This window comes from Athene noctua, chromosome 8, assembly GCF_965140245.1.
Source record: "Athene noctua chromosome 8, bAthNoc1.hap1.1, whole genome shotgun sequence".
Lineage (NCBI taxonomy): Eukaryota > Metazoa > Chordata > Aves > Strigiformes > Strigidae > Athene > Athene noctua.
In genome coordinates, this window is record NC_134044.1 from 22253437 (window position 1) to 22272273 (window position 18837).

At 38.4% G+C, this 18837-nt stretch overlaps 1 protein-coding gene across 7 annotated transcripts in view; it reads left to right on the plus strand.

Annotated features, from left to right (window-relative positions):
* TBL1XR1 (TBL1X/Y related 1) overlaps window positions 1-18837 on the plus strand; it is a 130801-nt gene that overhangs the window by 85653 nt on the left and 26311 nt on the right. For 4 of the 7 annotated variants that reach the window (XM_074911691.1, XM_074911688.1, XM_074911692.1 and 1 more), the window contains exon 3: window positions 3709-3776. The exons of the other annotated variants lie outside the window; for them this stretch is intronic. The gene's annotated coding sequence lies outside the window, so the exon portion shown is untranslated. The remainder of the gene's footprint in view (window positions 1-3708; window positions 3777-18837) is intronic. 7 annotated transcript variants of the gene reach the window in all.

An 18837-nucleotide genomic window follows, 5' to 3' on the forward strand; every position in this document is an offset into this window, starting at 1 on the left:
CTCTCTCCCTGATGAGCCACATTCAATTTATAAAATGCACATCAGTACTTATGAGCACGTAATTTACTTTTTTGACTTTTTTCCCTAACTAAACATGTTTTAGTATCAAAACAAGCAAAAACCCTAGACATTCAAGAAAGAAATGTTACTTGTTTGTTGAAAATAAATTTTGGATTAATTTTTTTAAAATTGCGTTTATTTAAGAAGCCCCAATCTAATAGTAGTAAGGATTTCAGTTACAAGTCATGAATCGCAGGATCTATAATGGAAATTGCTGCCCAAAAGCTTGGCAGAGTTGCATACAAAGGTATCATTTTAAAAGATTAACTCAGTCTAGTTTGGATAGCTATATTCCTTTAATTTAGAGAAGCACAAGGCACACTTTTCCTTGTATTTCTTTCAGTTAGCAAAATGAAGGGTACCCACGGAACAGGGAAATAGAACTTCGTGCTGATCAAGGAGCACGCCCTAGTGGCAGGTTAATCCGGCATGGCCTTCTCGGTACCCTGTCCTCCAGCTCCACCGGTATTAATCAGCTACTCCAAGAAAGTGACTTTTTCACAGGATCTTTTTAAATTTACCATTTCTGTTGCTGTCCTGTGCCAAAACGAGCGCAGTATGTTTACATGCGGCATCATCACATGTATTGCTGGTACTGTGATAAAATTCCTGCTCTGCAATTAATTTTGAAATAGGGAAGCAATGTATATTTTTGCATATGGTTTTTAAATGCATAGATATTTTAAGATGCAGAGGGAAAGATTTCATGCTTACCATGCACAAATTCTTACGGAGTGTGAGCATTTTAGTAACAGATACAGTTGTTAAGCTTGCTAGTTAGTGTCACGTAAAATGTTGGGTTCTGAAAATCATCCACATTTTTGCAGTGTTTTGTGTTCTCGTCCTCTCCCCGAGGCTGATAAATCTCTTTAGCCCTTCCCCTCCTGCTCAAGTCTTACTTTTTCTTCAATGAGACTGTAGGTATGCAGTTGAATCAGATTCTCTGAAATGCATGTAGATAGGCATCTTGTAAGAAAGAATAATAAAAGACTGAGCATGTAACTACGAAGCAATCCATAGCATTAATGCAGAATTAAAATTTGAAGAGTGGATATAATAAGGGAAATTCTACCCTGTTATTATAAGTAAAGCACCCTGTGATGTACTTCATTTTATCACATTGCAATATAATTAAATGTGAGATTTTTATCCTACATGCTACAAATTCTGTTAATGTCACTAACCTATATTAAAAAAAGTGAACATATTCTATGTAATGTGTAACTCTTTGCAGCACATGCAATAAATTTTACTCTTATTTATTAATTTGAAATAAAGCAAGTGTTTCCAGGATAAATGTAATTTAGTGTATTCTCTGACGGTCACATTATGTGATGCAAGTGCCTGCAGAAGTAGCTGGCTGTTAGGATACATCTGAAAAATGACTTCTGTTGCTTAGTCATTCTTAAAAGACCAGTTAAGCTGGGCTGTGCATTTCATTCTTGCTGTGCTCCTCTTGGCCCTCTCCATCCCATGGCTACTCAGTTAACTGTAAACAGGTTTCTTGTTGTTGTTACAGGGAAGCTAATGTGATGATGAATTTCTGGTGTTCTGTGTATGTTGTGTTTTTGTGTATGCTCTGTGGGGAATTGTGGGGAGGAAAGGAATTCCTCCTCTCAGAGCAGTGTCTGTTGGGGGTGAGGTGGTTACACTGCTCTCCTGTAGGGACTCCTGCTTCTTTCTCCTCTTTGGCATTATTTTTGGTGTAATATCAATTATTTACTTGAAACAGAGTTCACTTTAAATGAATGAGAAGTACTTAATGTGAATGTAAAATGCACAAAGTTCAAAGCGTGTAACTGTTGAAACTTATTTCTCCCTCTTGTTTGTTCAACCTTTTGCACTATCATTCATCTTGGAGTTAAAATTCTGTAAGTGTTTTCAACTTTGTTTCTGTGTTTTGTTTCAGTTTTTCAAATTAAATTTTAGCAACACACTTGATATTTACAGTTAGGTTTGCAGAAATGATCAAGACAGTCCATAATAGCCGAGCAAAGCATTCAAATTACATTAATACAGGGTCAGGACCTTTCCCCTTATCTTGTGAGCTACTGTCAGTAAGTGTTGTTACAGAGAAGGACCAGGATGCTTTTCAAGTCCAGGGTGGCGGTACTGAAGTGTTTTTCTTAGAAATGTAGTAATGAATAAACTGACTGTTATTACGAGGAAGCTGGTGATCTCAGAGTGATGCTTTGTAGTATTTACTTCTCGCACCTCTGGGTCATAGTACTTACATCTTCTCATTCTGAAAAGGAGAACTGTTTATATGAAAATATTAATTAAACAAATGCTGCAGTTTCCCTATATGTGGAGGAGTGTAGTGTCATCAGTGTTCATGGCATCCTCCCTCCCTCCACCCAGGGCTCTTCCCATAGTTTTGGAGACTAATGTCCTCTCAGCTGTTGGGGGCTCTGCAGGAAGGAGGGAGGAGAAGTTTGTTTGAATCTCTTGGAAACTTAAACATGGAAAATGATCTCTGATCAAGATATTCTCTAGTTCCTCAATCAAAACAATAAAAAAACCATTTTCAAGTCTGATTCAACTTAGTAACAGACTAAATAGCAGAGGGTTTCTTAGAGGTCAATAATTATTTTTAAGGTGATGGAAAATATGTTGTATGCTGTCTAAGGCATGTGTTGCCTTCCTTGGGTTTTGTCCTTGTTTTAAGGAGGTGTTTGGGAAGTTTCAGTGTTATTTGTAATGTATTTTGTGGGCCTTTGTGTCTGGAGTTTAGTATTTGATAAACAGTTTGCCGTTTTCTTGATCATCTTCTATTTGGGGCAGGGTTATCTGTTGTACTATTAAGTACGTCCTGCTTCAAGCAGCGTTTTTTTGGTAAGTGGATTCTACTCTTTCGGTGCCCAGGAAGTGTTCCTTCAGACCTTTCCCCTTAATCTCTTAGTTTACATAAAATCACTCTCTAATGATTTAATCTGTAATGAATATTGGTGGTAGGAATCACTATGTTCTACAAATATAGGATCAGTAATTGTTCTGGTCACAGGTGCATAATGTACTTAACTGCTAGGGAGTGTTTAAGTTTTGAAGTCTCTTATGGAAATTAACTCCATGAGGGTACTTTAAGGATTCTTTCATATAACACGTTCTTTTTAATTTGTTGGTGTTAAATTCGGATCCAAAATGGTCACGTTTTAAAACACTGGGTGATTTGATCATGGCCTTCCGTTTCCTGTTTTTTATCTTGCTATTGAATCATTTTAGTTGTATACTTTAGCTAACACTACAGTAAGCTACTGCATCAATACATAGCCATTTGTAAACATTAATCTGGATTCTCATGAAGTTCCCCTCGGTCAATATTGGCAGCCAAAAAGAACAGAAATTTCTTTAAAGCTAATGCTTTATTCTCTGATAGGGTTTTGTTTTCAATTAAAAGAGTGAGAAGAGGATAGAGTTGAAACTGTGTCTGATACTTTTTAAAATTAATGACATGTAAGTAATCAAAAGATGGTCTTTAATTTTTGTTTGTTTATTTTCTTATCTAAGCATATATTGTAATCAGTAGGAAACTGAATGTTGTTTTAATGCTTTCAGTAAAAAGACTGGTAGAAAAATAGCTTTTATCCTTTTTTCATCCTTTTAAAATAAATAATTATAGAAACTATCATACTATGGTTTGTGTTACAGGTGGTGTAATACCAAGGGCTGTACTGCTGCCACATCACAATTTTGTGGGGTTTCAGAGAGTAGTTCTGGTAAGGACACTCAATGATTTATCTATTTATTTGTCATAAAAGTGGACTGATAGTTTGGTACAATTTAGTATTAGTAATTGCAATTACGTGCATTTACAGTATTTTTTAGGTGTCGGTTTCTGCGGTCTGCTGAATCTTTACATTAAGTGTTCTTTTATTCAGTGGTCTTTAACAGCTCCTTTTGGAGCTGTTACTGTCTCGTGTAAACCCATATTCATTTCATTGAGAGTTGTTATGATCTGACACATCAATTTGCAGCATGGAAAGATTAATAAATAGACCTTTTGATAAAACACCTTGTAAAAACTGTATTGTCTACTTGAAGCGTGGAGGCGCTATTGCCTTAGTGTATATCAGCTTTTTAAAAAAGGGGGGGAACGTTACTGTGTTTTGATTATAGTATGGGTTTTTTCCAAGTACTAAAACCTTAGCTTTCTAAAGAAAAACATGAATATGTGGTTCAGAGGGCAAATATCCAGACCGTGTGCTGTTACTAGTCTCCTTAATGTACAGTCACGATTTTGCAGTTGTTTTCTTTAAATGTATGTAACTTCAATCCCTCTATCATTTCATTTGATTTTGAAATACTTTCTTTAAACATATTTTCTTATCTCTTCTTCATGGCTAGAGTTGCAAGGGAGATGAGATTACCTTACTTTTTCTAATAAAGGGAAAATTCATTCTGAACCAGTCTACCAGCAGCCATGCTTAAGTATTGTGCAGGAGCACAATTGAGTATTTGTTCTGTCAGCAGTAGATAACTGATACCACATTTATATCTGTAGAATTTTTAATATATGCTGTAATTTAACAAATGTCTTGTGGGTGTAGCAGATGCCTTTTCTTTTTTCCCTTTTTTTTAAAAAAAATAATCACAATCCCTTAAAGTTTTTAGCGAGCTCTATTTGTGTACTATCTTAGGTCTATAGAGGGCACTCAAAGACAGAGGGAGTTTGTTACAACAAACCTTATGTTGCAAGTAGAACCCCACAAGGTAGAGAAGGATATTGCTGACTGGTTTTTATGGCCTTGCTCTTGCAGGGAACTACTGTGCTGGCTCTGCTCCAACAAATCACTTAAGCAATTGAAGCCAGTGGGACTAGAATATGTTTAAATAATCTTCTGGATTGATTTGTATTCTATGTATAGTTTCACAAGCTCTCTTTTTTCTTCTAAAAACAAGGTGGGGTGCACAGAAATTCAGGAAGATTCTCTAGTCAGCCTAGGAAACTAGTAGTAGGTCTTTCTGTGTTGGAGGTGTTGGGAAGGGGCTTGCTTGAGAAGGCTCTGAAAGCTGATAAATTAGGGAAGCAAAAGGACGCTGTTTGAAGTCAGAAGTGAATTGGTATAAAGACTGAAGCGATGTTCTCTGCTGCCATTGCATTAGATTGATCTGTCTTAAATATTTGGGCATGGTACTATTCACACTGTATGGTTTCCAGCCCTATAGGTACATAATACTTTGAGCATGCGCAAATCATGCATGTAGACTTACATTAGAGTTCCTAAATCTTGGAGTGGAAGAAAATAGGTTTTCAGGTTTATATGAGAGAAATGGCATTGTGAAGTTTTGAGTAGCATTACTCAAGAATATTAAACGGCAATTCTGCAAAGTAAAGACATCACAGCTTTATAAATATTGTAAGAAAAGAAGGATGATGTGAGCTCTTTGTAGTCTGAGAAATACTGAAAATTTTTCAAAATGTTGTAAGCAATTTATGCAGTACTTATTAAAGTATAATGCCATATGGAGAAGTCATGGACTTCTTCCTCTCAATCATCTCTTTATTTTCAAATAAAGCTCCTATTACTGGAAATGGGCAAGTAGAATTTTTCATGTGTGGAACCTGTTATTCCAGTGTTTGGAATAGGGTAAAGATAACCTAACATGTTGAGTTTCTTTTTCTGAAAAGCTATCCTATCTAATTGGTTTAAATCTGAACTATCAGAAGTAGTTACTGTGATTGCTTAATTCTGCAAAAGATAGAGGTCATCTGTGGGACAATTCGAAGACCATTTCAGTGCAGCTGCCTATGTAATAGTAGCCTGCGGTTATAAGACATGGTGTATTTCCATCTCTGCTGATGTTTTAACTTGACTAAGCAAAACTCTTTTCACTAGACAAAGCAATGATCATGTTTCCAGCTGCCCCAGTAGAGGAGACTATTTAATTCAAGTTAGCACCTTCTGATGGGGAAGTGGGGGGAAATCCTTGTTGGACAGGTGATGTATCTGGGGTTTTGAATAGTTTGCTTCAAGGGGGATTAATTAAAAAATTAGTGAGAACAGATGTCTGATGTTGACCTAAGCAATAAGAAAGAAGAGGAAATGTCCTGGGTTTGAACTTTTTCTCTTAATTGGATCCTTTGTGACTTTCAGCCCACTTGATAAGAGTTTCTTTAGTAGACTCTCCTGCTTCTACTGTACAAAGTCAATAGTTCTAAATTTCAAGGTTTTTATATGTGTGTATAGGCAGTCAGCTTTGTAGGATGCTTCCCTCACAAAACAAAAACTTTGCATGCAACGGGCTGCTTTGGTATAGCTTTTTTATTTTCCATGTGCTATACAGAAAAGCAGAAGTAGTGTTCTTTCAAACCATCTTTTAATATATATTTTTTAAAACTCATTGCGTATCCCTCTGCAGGTGTGTTCAGGTTCCTTTTACTAGTCAGACCCTCTGTACATTGCCAAATTAGCAAGAAGAACATTTGGTACACTTCCGAAATCTTCTAAGACCAACAATGCAATTGCTTCTACAGATGACAGGTGACTTTAGAATGTGTAGGAGCCGTCCGGGGCTGTGTTATGGCAGGCATGTTCATCAGATCTCTGGAAATTTTTCCTTCACAGTAGTATAAATATGCCTCTAGACTTAAAACACTGATGAAGTATCAGAACTTGGCTTTCATTCAAAGATGTCCTTAGTCAAGAATAATTTGAGTTAGGTAAAATATTCCATTTTCAACAGGCAAGGAAAGAAGCTTGTTTTTATTTTTCAGGGCACTTTGTAGAAGACAGCTCTTGATGATTCAGATATTGGAACAGCTCCCAGTAAAAAAAAAAAAAAAAAAAAAGATACATTGCAGGGTATGGAAAATCGGGTTAGGGATGATGACTGTATTGCATATCTTTTCAATGTACTATAGGCATATCACCTCAGCCTATATGCTATTCTTAATATTCTGCCAAAAGACCCTTGATACAGCTTAATTTAAAGAAAAAAAATAAGCAGATGCTGAAGGCAGCAAGGGGGACCATCTTAATGTCTAGACAACATTTGGAGGCATGAGTGAGTTTTTCATTAAATGTATATACTTGAAGGAAAAATCAATACTATTTCTTATGGAAATTCAGGTATAGCTAATATAGATGGAGGCATTCTCTGCCAAAATACATAGCACTAAGGCTTAGGCAGTATAGTTTTTGCTCATGACAACTTACACAGTCAAACTTTAAGCTGTGGTTCAGAGTAGGGTGTAGAAATGCGGAGACTGAATGTCTGCATTGAAAGTGATTATTGTAGCAGAAATTGAAAATTACATAAATTAAGGAAAAAGATACTTGCAGGCTTGGAAAACAATCTGGCCCGTGTTGTGGAGTTACTGGGGACAAGGTATTTTCAGAGCTACCTGTGTTCCCAGCAAGGGTCTCGTGTCTGCAGCTCAACTTCTTATGCAGTTGAGTGTCCAGTCCCACAGGGAAGCTGGGTCATGGGCTATGCAAGTCACTTCATTGTCTCTCTCCTTCTTTAGTTATTGCCTCACTGCCTCCTTGACTGTGTGTGACAGAGGCAATGACAGCTGTGAGAAACCAGTGATGACAGAACAGTGGTTCAGGAATGTCCAGTCTTTTATCTCAGTAAAAGTAAGGCAGTGCTGTGCCCTTGTGACCTGCACCAACAGCCTTTATGCTTCTGGGCTGCCACTTCCAGAGCTGTCCCGGGCACACGTGCATGCTTGTCCAGCTGCCTTGACCTGGTGCAGCATCTCTTGAGATGTTGCATAGGTGGTTGTTGCTTTATTTCTCTATGAGTTTGTAATAGATTGCATCTGTATTGTAGGTTGGTTATAGTGCAGTGAAAGAAGAAATGAGAATTTTACATTAGTCTTACATTTTTTTTTATTTTAGGTTGTAAATAGAAAATAGGACAAGTACGTTGATTGTGCTGTGTCACAGCCTAAGACAACTGAATGAATCATTGTGTGCTGTCTGCGGTTGCAGTCGGTCATTTTCATGAGCAGCCATGCTCCGTCTCCTTCGGAGGACTAAGGTCACGGATATTAAACTCTTACTGGAATACTTGATTTAAATTTAACAGATAAGAAGAACTTTGACTCTTTCAATACCAAAAATAATGTTTGTCCCTGTTTGTTTGTTTCTTAATTTATTTCATGGGTTTTGAGAGATGTATCAACTTGGTTTTAGCAAGTACCCAGAAAAGACAAGTACTTCACATTCGGTTTTTTAGAAGTCAGTAGCTATTCCAGTAGCTGCTTCTAGGTGATTTAGGTGCTTCTGTAAAATTCAGCTACCTAATTTCAAAGTCTACTTGAGGTTAAATCTTGAGGTGCTAAAGTAAGTATGGTTGGTTTCTGGTCCGCTTCAGTGGTCATTTTTCTAAAATAAATTTGTAAGCATTAAATTATTTGAATTAGTACATCTCTTTTCTGAGGAATGCTCTGATGTAATAATTTCTCCTTGTTAATTAGTCTTTAATTAAAAAGAAAAGCCTGTGTGAAGGTGGTTTCATACTGCCCTTTTACACTTGATTTTGTTTGCATTAGTAACTGATTTCTGTAATTTAAGCTCAGATAACTGCAATTCGATTATTCTTGAACAAAAGTGTGCTACAATTTTAAGACAGCTTTTAAAGACTCAGAGCTGTGGTTTGCACTTTTTAGTACTGTTGCATTTGGTTTTATTTGGGAATAAAAGAAAATGGTGTGGTAGGTGGTATCAGTGAAGTGGTTATATGAAAAAGATGTGTTGCAGATTAGCAATCTAATAAAGCAGGGATAATGTAGGAGAATGGGAGTCAGCATGTCTAATGTAGATTCACAAGGGGTTTTTTGCATTCATATAACCAATTGCAGACGCACATTATCTATTACTTTTGCTTTTGTGAAAGGTGGGGGGTGTTGGTTTTTAAGGTGCTGAACTCATAATGGTTATGTACCTGAAGATTCCCACAGGCTCATTTCAGGCTGCTTTAGTAAACAGGACTCGATGTGAAAATGCTTGGGTAAAGGAAAGAGTTGTTTTTAATCTGAGGGTAAACTTTCTTAAGCCTTCTTTAAAACTCTCTATTCATGCATAATGCTGCAGTCAGTCATGAGTTACACATCTTTAAATCTTTTAGGTGAACATCTTGGGGCTAGAAAGAACTTGTCAGTTTACATTTAATTTATTCCAAGCTTTAGGATATGTTTCGTGGCTGTAGAGAACTTTAAACACTAAATATGGTGAATGCTATCACATATTTTCAATATCAAATTCTTCTGTCCAACTGCATTTAGATTCTAAACATATTTAATATCTGGGTTAATAGAGGAAACATGTCTAAAGCACAGTGAATTTCTAGTGTTAACATTTGTAAATACCAATCTACCTGTTTGCCATCAGTCCACAACTCATGAGTAATACTGGCCTTGTCCCAAGTAGTCAGAAGAAGTCAGGTCTTTTTGTTAAAAAAAAACCACAACCAAACCCTACATTCTTAGTGTAATTAATTAATTGTTTTCCCTATCCAAAGGGCACTGTTTGCTTTTTCTTCATCCCAATTCAAAATACAAATAAAGCTGGCCTCTTCAGTAAGTAGCAGGTTCTGATGTAGTTGCTCTTGATTAATGACCACTAAAACTGGAGGTGATATCTTTCCTTGTTAACAGTTTATATTTTCCTGACTGAAAATGGTAATAAATTGTAAGCGAAGGATCTTCTCTGTGTCCTGTGAGGTTGTTAGGGGTTTTATGCTTTTTTTTCACCCCATTATGGTATTTTCTCACAGGGGTTTTACGTTTCATCCTTCATTTTTCAGAAACAGTGGACTTGGAGCTGTTAGTATTCAACAAAACATCTGCCTCAGGAAAAAATTGGCAGCTTTCACACACCCACAAAGGAATTTCAGAAAAATTATTTGTTATCCCCAAACTAGATGCTGCCAGAGTACATAATTCCAAACCCTCTTTTCTCATGGGAAAGGCATATAAGACTAGTCTTACAATGGGAAAATAAGAAGGATTTATTTGTGTTTAGAATAGATCAAACCCTCTTCACCTGCTCTGTGAATAGAGCACCTCGTTACTGTCTCTCCTTTTTTCCCTTAATCAAATTGCATGTTTATATCCCCAACACTGTGGAAGTTATGTGCTGTGCCTGATAATCCAAGATCTTTTCTAAAGTAACGTAGGAGTTGGGCAAGATGCTCACACAGAGAGAGAGCACCCCTTCTCCTGGGAGTTCCACTGCAGGAAATGCTTCTCTTCCTCTGTTTATGTGGTTACTATTATTTATAGGGTAGTTCTGTGAACTTGTATGCTGAAAATAAAACCCACACTTGATATTAGATTTGTAGGTGCTGAAAAGCTGAGGTGAGAGCCTTCAGGCTCATACACCAAGGGCAGGGCGAATGAGGGAGTGGAATTTTTGTTGGAAAATGTCATGTTCATGTAGCTGTCTGTCTCCAGACCAATGTCAGTGCATTTTGGTTTTAGTTTGTCATTGGTTGTTTACTGGGTAAGACGAACCAGGCCCCAGAGACCTGCAGGAGTTTAGGATAACCTGAGTAATGATAGCAACTTTAATAAAACAGAAAACCCTACTACTTCTCAGAAGAGACCCAGTCCAAAACCATGAGGCAGCAGTGGCCTCTAATGAGTGTTTCAAAACTTATTCTAAGAAAATTCATTGCTGTTCAGCCAAATGTTCTCAGATCTCCTAGACAAGGGCTGCTTGGGGTCCCGACAGGCTCAGCTGCACAAGTACCAGGGTACACCAGAGGAAGATTTGGGGTCTTTTTGTTTCACTTCTGGTTATGGAAAAAATACAGATAGGCAGTATGGAATGGACTTCAGCAAGGAGGTGCCCAGCCTTATGCAGATGGGTTGTAGATGTCATGGCATGGAGGGGTGCCTTGGGAAGATGCTGGTTAGCTCTTGCAGCTGTGCTGTTTGCTCATTCAGATGCTGCTAACTCCAGTCTCTGCTGTGCTTTGTTACTCTGCATAGGTGTAACTCCAAATCACCTTGGTTTGTTGTTGTTATGGCAGCGTTAAAAAAACTTCCTAATGAAGAATGAGGGAATGCACTGTGGTAAATACAGAGAAACAAGTCAGATAAAGGCCTTTCTCCTGCAGGCACTTCAGGACGTGACTCAGGGCACAAGGCTAAACAAACAAGAACAAATAAAATGAACAGGGCTTAGCTGGAATAGAAATCACTGTTGTTGAAGATGAATTGAATTTTTTTCAACCACCAGAGTTTATTTGTGCAAAATGTTAGCAACTCATGTGTTGTAATGGAAAAGTAGTGAAAGAAGAATGTAGAAAAAGAAATGACTGAAGGAGGTACAGATAAAGTCAGTGCTCTTGAAAGCTGTTGGAGAGATGAATTCAGGAGTGCAGAGTACATGTAGGCTGTGAGTGGTGAAGAGGTGAAACCCAGGGCAAATGCATGACCCACAGGCTCAAGATTGTATGTCAGATCGAGATGAAAGCCAGAAGATGGATCACCAGCTTGGGAAAGATAGCAAGTACGGCGAATAGAAGCTAAAAGGGTGACGGTACTGGGAAATGGAAGAGGAGTCCATACACCCATATGAAAAAATCCTCAGTCAAGATAGGGATGCGGTTGTAGGAGTGCAGAGATATCTTTCCACAACTGCTTGTAAGAACTGCGTATGCTGTTTATTACCATCAGGTAGCAATATAAATTTTTTAATCATAACAAATAGAGTCCATGCCAGGCTACACTGTCACTAATCACCCTTCTACAATAAGATTTCCAGAACACACAAAAAAACCAAAACCACAGACAGTTGAAAACTAACTAATTACAAAAGTCTGCTCAAACTTCAGTAGTTTTTAATTGACAAATGACTAGTGTTAGTCCAAGCTCAGAATGAATCTTTTTTTTGTAAGCCATCTGTATGCAGGTCAGCAGCAGCAGCATAGTGAAAAACTGTGTCACTGTTAGTGCACCAATATCCATCAGCTCAAGCAATTGATGTAGATGTAATCACTGTCTCTAATAGAAATAAAGTCAGGGTAATGGAACATTGTCACAGAATCAATGTCTCCTGTTTTGAAAATAAACCCCCTCAGCTTTGCCTTTGCATTTATGTACCAGCAGGCGACCACATCATTCAGTTCAATTGACACAGTCCCTTAGAGCCCTGAATGATCTATTGTGGGAACATCAGGAACAACGTATTGGAAAAAATGGAATGTTCTTGATCAGGCTTACAGGCTGTGTTATTCAGTGAGTTTTCCAGCAGTGAAAATGAGAATAAATCGGCTGAGAGCAGAAACTTAGCACAGTATGGAGATCTTTAACTCCGTTTAACTGTTTCATTTCTACACATTCTCGATCAAAAAGCTTGAACCATAGTACTTGTGCTTATTTTCAATGGTGCGTGGTCACAAATAGAGGCGTTTTTTGGACATTGTTCCTCCCTTACCTTAGTCTCATCAGAAACTCTTGATAGGGCTCCTTTTGACCTACAGGAGCTCTTCTCAATCAGTTATTTCCACTGAAATTTTCACACAGATTGATCCAAATGAGGATTAATGGGTGTGCTCCCACATTCATCCATAGTTAATTTTTTGCTGAGGCTTTAAGGCAGCACAGATTAGCAGTCATATAGTTATATGCTTAAAACTGGGTGCATGCAGAAGAGGTGTATTGCATGGGATTTTAAACAGTGTAGCAGATTAATGCTTCTTCCAGTTTTCATCTTGCTCGCACTTGATTCCAGCAACCTACCGCTATTCTGTGTCTAGATCCAGAGAATATTAGTAGGCCATTATTTTGGCATTTAACAATTTTACAAAGCCTTCTTGAGACAGAGTCTGTAAGTTTGATTGCAAAAGTATTTATTTAAATTAGGTATTCCTGAAGGATTGCAGCTCTGTCTGAAGGAGCATCCTTCTAATGGCCTTAGAATGGAAGCTCTACAGCTTGCTTGATGTTACCACTGGTTTTGTGACAGCCCTTCCAATAAGAAAATTTTCCCTTTTGGAAGACAGATGTCTGTCTGGGGAGTAATAACAAGCATTTGTCTGTCTGGTACTTCTCTCTCCATTACAGTGGTGGATATATTTAGTATACAGAGCCTAGAGGTGTACTTTGCAGGTCATCTTGTGAAGTGATGCATGCTGGCCATACCTATACTGCTACTTCCCCAGGTAAATGTGCTAATTCTGGTCATCAATCAGAGGCTATCTGTTTCTAATCAGTTCTAGAAATGCTGCATTTCCAGTTTTGTTGCTATAGGCATGTGCTCAGCTTGTGTCCAGGTACGACAATCTAACCCTGAATGCCATCCCATCAAGCCACTGGTTCTTCCTTTCCAAAGAATGCCTTTGGTTTGGATTAGGTGTTTAATCAAGGAGAGTTTCGTGATGGTTGGTTACATTTCCTGGTGTGCTCTGAAAATGATTTAAGTATTGAAAGAGGGTGGTGATTTAATTTTTTAACTACTACTTCTGGATGGTTTTCTTTTAATCCTAGTTTGCCTGCATCTGTGGACTTGAGCCCTGTGATTAAGCTCTCTCCTTGGCCACCTGCAGGGGAGTGAGATGAGATGTTTGGGCTTTCATGAAGTGGTCAGAATTGAGGCAGGACTTTCTGTTGGTGATTTTACTGGCATATGGCTTTATGTTCTGAGCAGCTGGGTTTGGGTTTTAAATTTTGAAGGAATAATATATTTGCTCCTGAAGAAAGATGTATCAGAAATACCTCCCATTTCAACAGGGTTGTAATTATGCAGAAAAGTTGTGACTGGAAAGAGATGTCCATTTCTGTTGTTCCCCAAACACTTAAAGTCTTTAAAGTACCAAAGTCTGGTACAGGAAATAAGGAGAAAAATCTTCCCCAAACACGTAATTTCTTCTTGTGTTGCACTGTAACAAGGAAAAAAGATGTTTAGGAACCCAAAGAGTGTTGAATAAAGTGTCATTCCCAGAAATATCCCTGTTTCTTTGGTCAGTCTAGGGATTTACAAAGTAGGGCTGCCAAGAATCACTGCAGCTTATAGCTGTCCAGGAATATATTTTTTTTAATGCTAGAAAACAAGTTTGCAGCTTTGTAGCCATAGCCTTGGAAATACGATACTGAATATCTGCCACTTGTGTCTCTGCTGCAACATCCGGAATCCCTGTCTCCTGGGTCACGCAGCATATGACTTTGGGGAGGAGGTTCATAGTTCAGTAATTAAATACTACTTTGCTCTAGGCAAACCCAGCAAATGGGCTTCATCTGCAGCTTATTTTGTAATAGTACTCAGGACTGTGCTTGGCGTTTCTGGGGACTGAGTACTCAGATAAGTAGACAGTAACTTATTTTTAGCTAAGGATTTGTGTGGTTTTGTTGTTGGTTTGTTGGTTGGGTTGTTGTTTTTTTTTTCCCTTTTCAGGGTTGTAATTCTTTTTCTTCAGAAAATTTCAAACTGGCTTTGTCATCTTGTATACTTCATACTCTCAAATTGGCATGGAAAGACAGGGACTGTTGCCATAAATTAGGTCACTAAAGCTGAAGTACGGAATACAAATATTTATCGCCTGAGCTTAGGAAAACAATTCAGATGAGGAAAGGAAAAAAAATACTCTCTTAGTATTCGGAAATGAAGCTGTATTCTTGAGATTAAAAGCAAAGGAGTGGAGTTAAAAGATGAACATGAGAAGCATGTCTTGTTTTAAATTGCTAGAAGGAAAACTAGCAAAGCTCGATCATAAGGGAAATCAGTAAGGAGGTTCATTAGGTAGAATTACAGATAATTTTTTATGCAAGTTCACTTTTGACATAGCTTATTGAATCTTAAAATAAAAAAGGGCACATTTAAATAATAGCAATTTAGAGACAGGTAAAATGCAGAAAATGAGATAACTTTCATTTAAAAATATATTACAACAAAGCTTATGCATTTAATTTAAAAAACGTTTTCCTTTAAATTCAGAAGGTTAGAAAGAATTCCTAATTGCAGATTGTCAGATAGTAGGAGAACTTTAATAAGGGCTCATTTGTATTGTGCACAATACAATATTGGACCCCATCTCAAGTGAAGATGTGAAAGAGCAAATAGGAGTGTTTAAAGCAAGTAGTTGATACAGTTGAAGAAAACTCAGGGTTTTTTTCTTCTTTTTGAAGTATGAGAAAATGTTAATTTTGATTGAAATTTATGTCTAACAAATTCTTAGCAGGACATACAACGTTGGTCATACACTGCATGCTTGACATACAGGAGCCAGTCATTTATTGTATGAGTTTTCCTTTATAAACTTTCTACAGGGTTCAGCAGCCATTTGGGGTAGGCCCACCATGTCTCGAGGAAGCACCTTTGGAGAACACTTTAAGTAGAACAGCAGCCATGACCAAAGGTGTTTTGTGGAGCCTCGGATTAAAACTCCAGTTCTGCAAGCTACTCCCACGGCAGATTTGGTATCTGAACGAAGTCCTGCTGAAACCTCACAGATCTGGGAGTTTGCCTGGCCTGAGTTTAAATAACACCCTTTTCACTTTCTTCAGCACCTCTGAGTTGATAAATGAATGCAGACTTGATGGCATTGATGCCTCACTGTCTTAATCGACCTGGATGCAGTTGGAGAATTGGTGGAGTTTAGTGTATTGGCACCTTCCTGGGCTACGGGGCTTCGTCTGTCCCCTGAGCCACCGTGACCACAGTCACACAGCTCTCGAGTTCAGCAGGTGGGTTTGTCAGTCTGAGGGACTCCCAGTGTTAGTTGCAAAGTATAATGAAGAGGACTTGTGTATCATGTGCAGGACTTCATTTTTATTTTTAGGAGACATAATACAGATGTAAAACAGAATTGCAATAAAACTTTCCAAAGGAGTTGGGCGCACCTTCAGGGTTTTTTGGGTGGAATAAAAAACCTACACATTCTTGGGTTGGGTCATATAATTTGCTTTTTCTTTTTTAACTGCCATGGTCACTAAAAAAAGGAAGATTCTTAAGCAGCAGTTAAAAAAAAATGATATCACTGTCTATGTGTACACATTCTGGCAAAATATTTGTCTGGATTTCTTGTGAAAGAGGAAAAAATGACTAGTAGTATTTCTGTTGTAGATTTATTGTTTCTGTAGCCAGACTTCTGTTTTCCATGGATAAATGTAGCAGTTTGTTTATATCTGAACATTAAACATTTTTCAGAGCTACCCAGAGCATTATCTGTTCCTTTAACATATCATATTTAGTATCAAACTAATGATTGGTATGTTTTGGGGAATTATTATTCACAGCAGCCTGCCAGGTTTTTCTGTTATCCTACCTAATTAGGATGTGTTAGAGCCCACCTAAAACTGCAGAAATATTACTTTTTTTAGACTGTTGTTTGATGATACAGTAAATCTAACTGTAGTAAATATACCATGTGTTATAAATCTGTGATTAAGAGATACAAAGTGCTAATCTGATGTATAACCTTTCTCTGCCAGTTCAGGTTTGGTTTTTTTTAAAAAAAAAAAAAAAAAAAAACCCAAAACAAAAACAAAACAAAAAACAAACTATTAGGCCAGGAGCCATATCGGGCGGCATCTGTTCTGTAGCATTTGGCATGAACCTGGAAGAAGAGCACAAAGCTAGCATAAACATGCAGAGTAGAATAATAATTTGTCAGAAATGCTATCAGATTTGTACTGTTGGACATCCATTAGCCTGCAGATCTGGTGTCCATGACAGTGGAGCTTGATCTCATGGTAACAGATTTTACTTGTAAATTTTACCCAAAGTGTGAAAGTGTGTGGATGATCCTCAAGGGGTGGAGAAGCCCATGTGAGACCACACATGCTGGTGTGTCTGAGTTATGGTAGGCATGTTACAGAAATACAAGCATATTTTTGTTATTTGGAAACTTAAGTCAGAGTTGGTGTGTTGGCTCAGGGGCAAGAAACCTCATTTCCTTTGAAAAAAAAGTAGTTTCCAAATGACTTTTTGTGTGATTTCTGACATGGATTCAGAGTTGGAATGAGTGGGTCAGTTTGTCTCAAGCACAGATGTGCATCTTTGTCTATTCCTGACCTGTGGCACATCCAGTTCTTGAGTAGATCTCGAGGCCAGCGCCTCTGTAGACAGTTGACTTTTATTTTATGGCTGATATGTTTTACGCCTGACAAATTTTGGGAGTTCGGGGACTTTCTATAGCAACATTAAAAATTACCTGGGATATCCTGATACTATGCTGATCCTAATTGAATAGTGGTGTTATAAGCCACAGGCTTATCCTCCGGAAAGGGGATCCTACAGATAACCAGTGCCTGTGGCTCAGAGGTTTTGGGTGATCGAAGGAGAACAGGGTGATAGGTTACCTACACTGTAATACAGTTTGTTGGCACTACAGCATTGCTGGGCAGCACAGGGACACGTGTGGTTTGAGAGCCTGAGAGGAGGTGTGCTGAAGTGTACTTTGAGTCCGTGAATATTGATCCTGGTGTGGTCCCAGGGACTGGAAGCCCGTGATCAATTTGCACATGGTTTGTAAGCCCTTGTTGCCCATCCTTTTTTACTTGTTATGTTTAGGGTTTTTTTATTTAATCCTGGTTTTGCTGATAAGGAATATACTTTCATATACACTGCGACTGCTCCTAGGTGCAAAGCAAAAGTAGAGGCAAGTGGGAGAGATTTGCTTTAAAAGCACACTTGGAGCTAAAACAGTAGTGTGGGTGCATTGTGCTTTGCCATATTTCCTGTAAATCCACAGAATGTTTTGAGGAAGACTTGGAATTTTAATAAGGGCCAGAAAAAAGACCTGAAGGATCTTGTTACATTTTCAAAATAGGTTTGGGACATAGAGTTGCAAATATCTTGAGATATTTTTAATGGGCCCTTTGTAAATTAGGCTAGAAATCTAAGACTGGTAGGAATTAATGTGTCATTTCTACTTAGTTTTGGCTCATTTTTCTGTATCTTTTTGGTTAATTGCAGTGTCTAAAATAATGATCAATATTAATATCTATTAAGTGCCCAAAATACGTAGTCAATTACATGTGGAAGTAGTGGATTTGGAGGAAAATAAACCAGCATTAATGAAGTAGATTTGTTAGTATGTGGGCTATGTGTGTACATGCATTGTGCATACATAAAGATGAATTTATTTTTCTCTCCTCTAATTTTCTTCTTTTCAGCCTTTCCTACTCCTTTCGTGTTTCTGTTTCCATTTTTATGGTGCTACTTTTAAGAAATCTTCTCTGTCACCTCCCAAACAAGCCCTGGGGCTGTGTTGGGGCATTAAGGAAAGTAGAGTTCACGTGGTTCGTAGGTTAGCGGGTTTATTTTCTTTCCCGTTACTGTTTTACTTTGGCAAACATCCTTGGCAAGTTGTAACTTAAGCATGAAGTGAGGGGGTGGCTGTGTGTGTTGCGCGCTGAGAGTAACGTGGCCAGTGGCTTTGGAGTCAGCAGGCCCCTCTGTGTCCCACCTCTGGGTCACCCCCTCGCTGCCGCTGTCTCGGGTCATTCCCGCTGGTACTTTCCGGGAAGCTGTGAGCAAGGAGGGTGGCAGCGCAATTCTGAGGGCTGGAAACACCAGCAGCTTCCCCATCGCATGCCGTGGGGTTCACGCAGCCATGAGCTGCTCCTTCAGCTGTCTCCAGAGTCTGCTCCCGAGGCTGGAGGTGGCCACGCTGCAGAGCCCTTTGCCTCTCGTTTCGAGGGCTGGCGGCATAAACCCAGCAGTCAGAATCAAGCCTGATACCAATTCAAAGGGAAATATCCTCTTCTATCTGTACTTCTGCTGTATTTTCTCTTTAATGTGATAGTTTGGTTTTGGGATGGGAAGGAAGGTGGTTTGGAGTTGCTTGTTCTCGGTTCCTCCCTTCCCTTGGCCGTGCGAG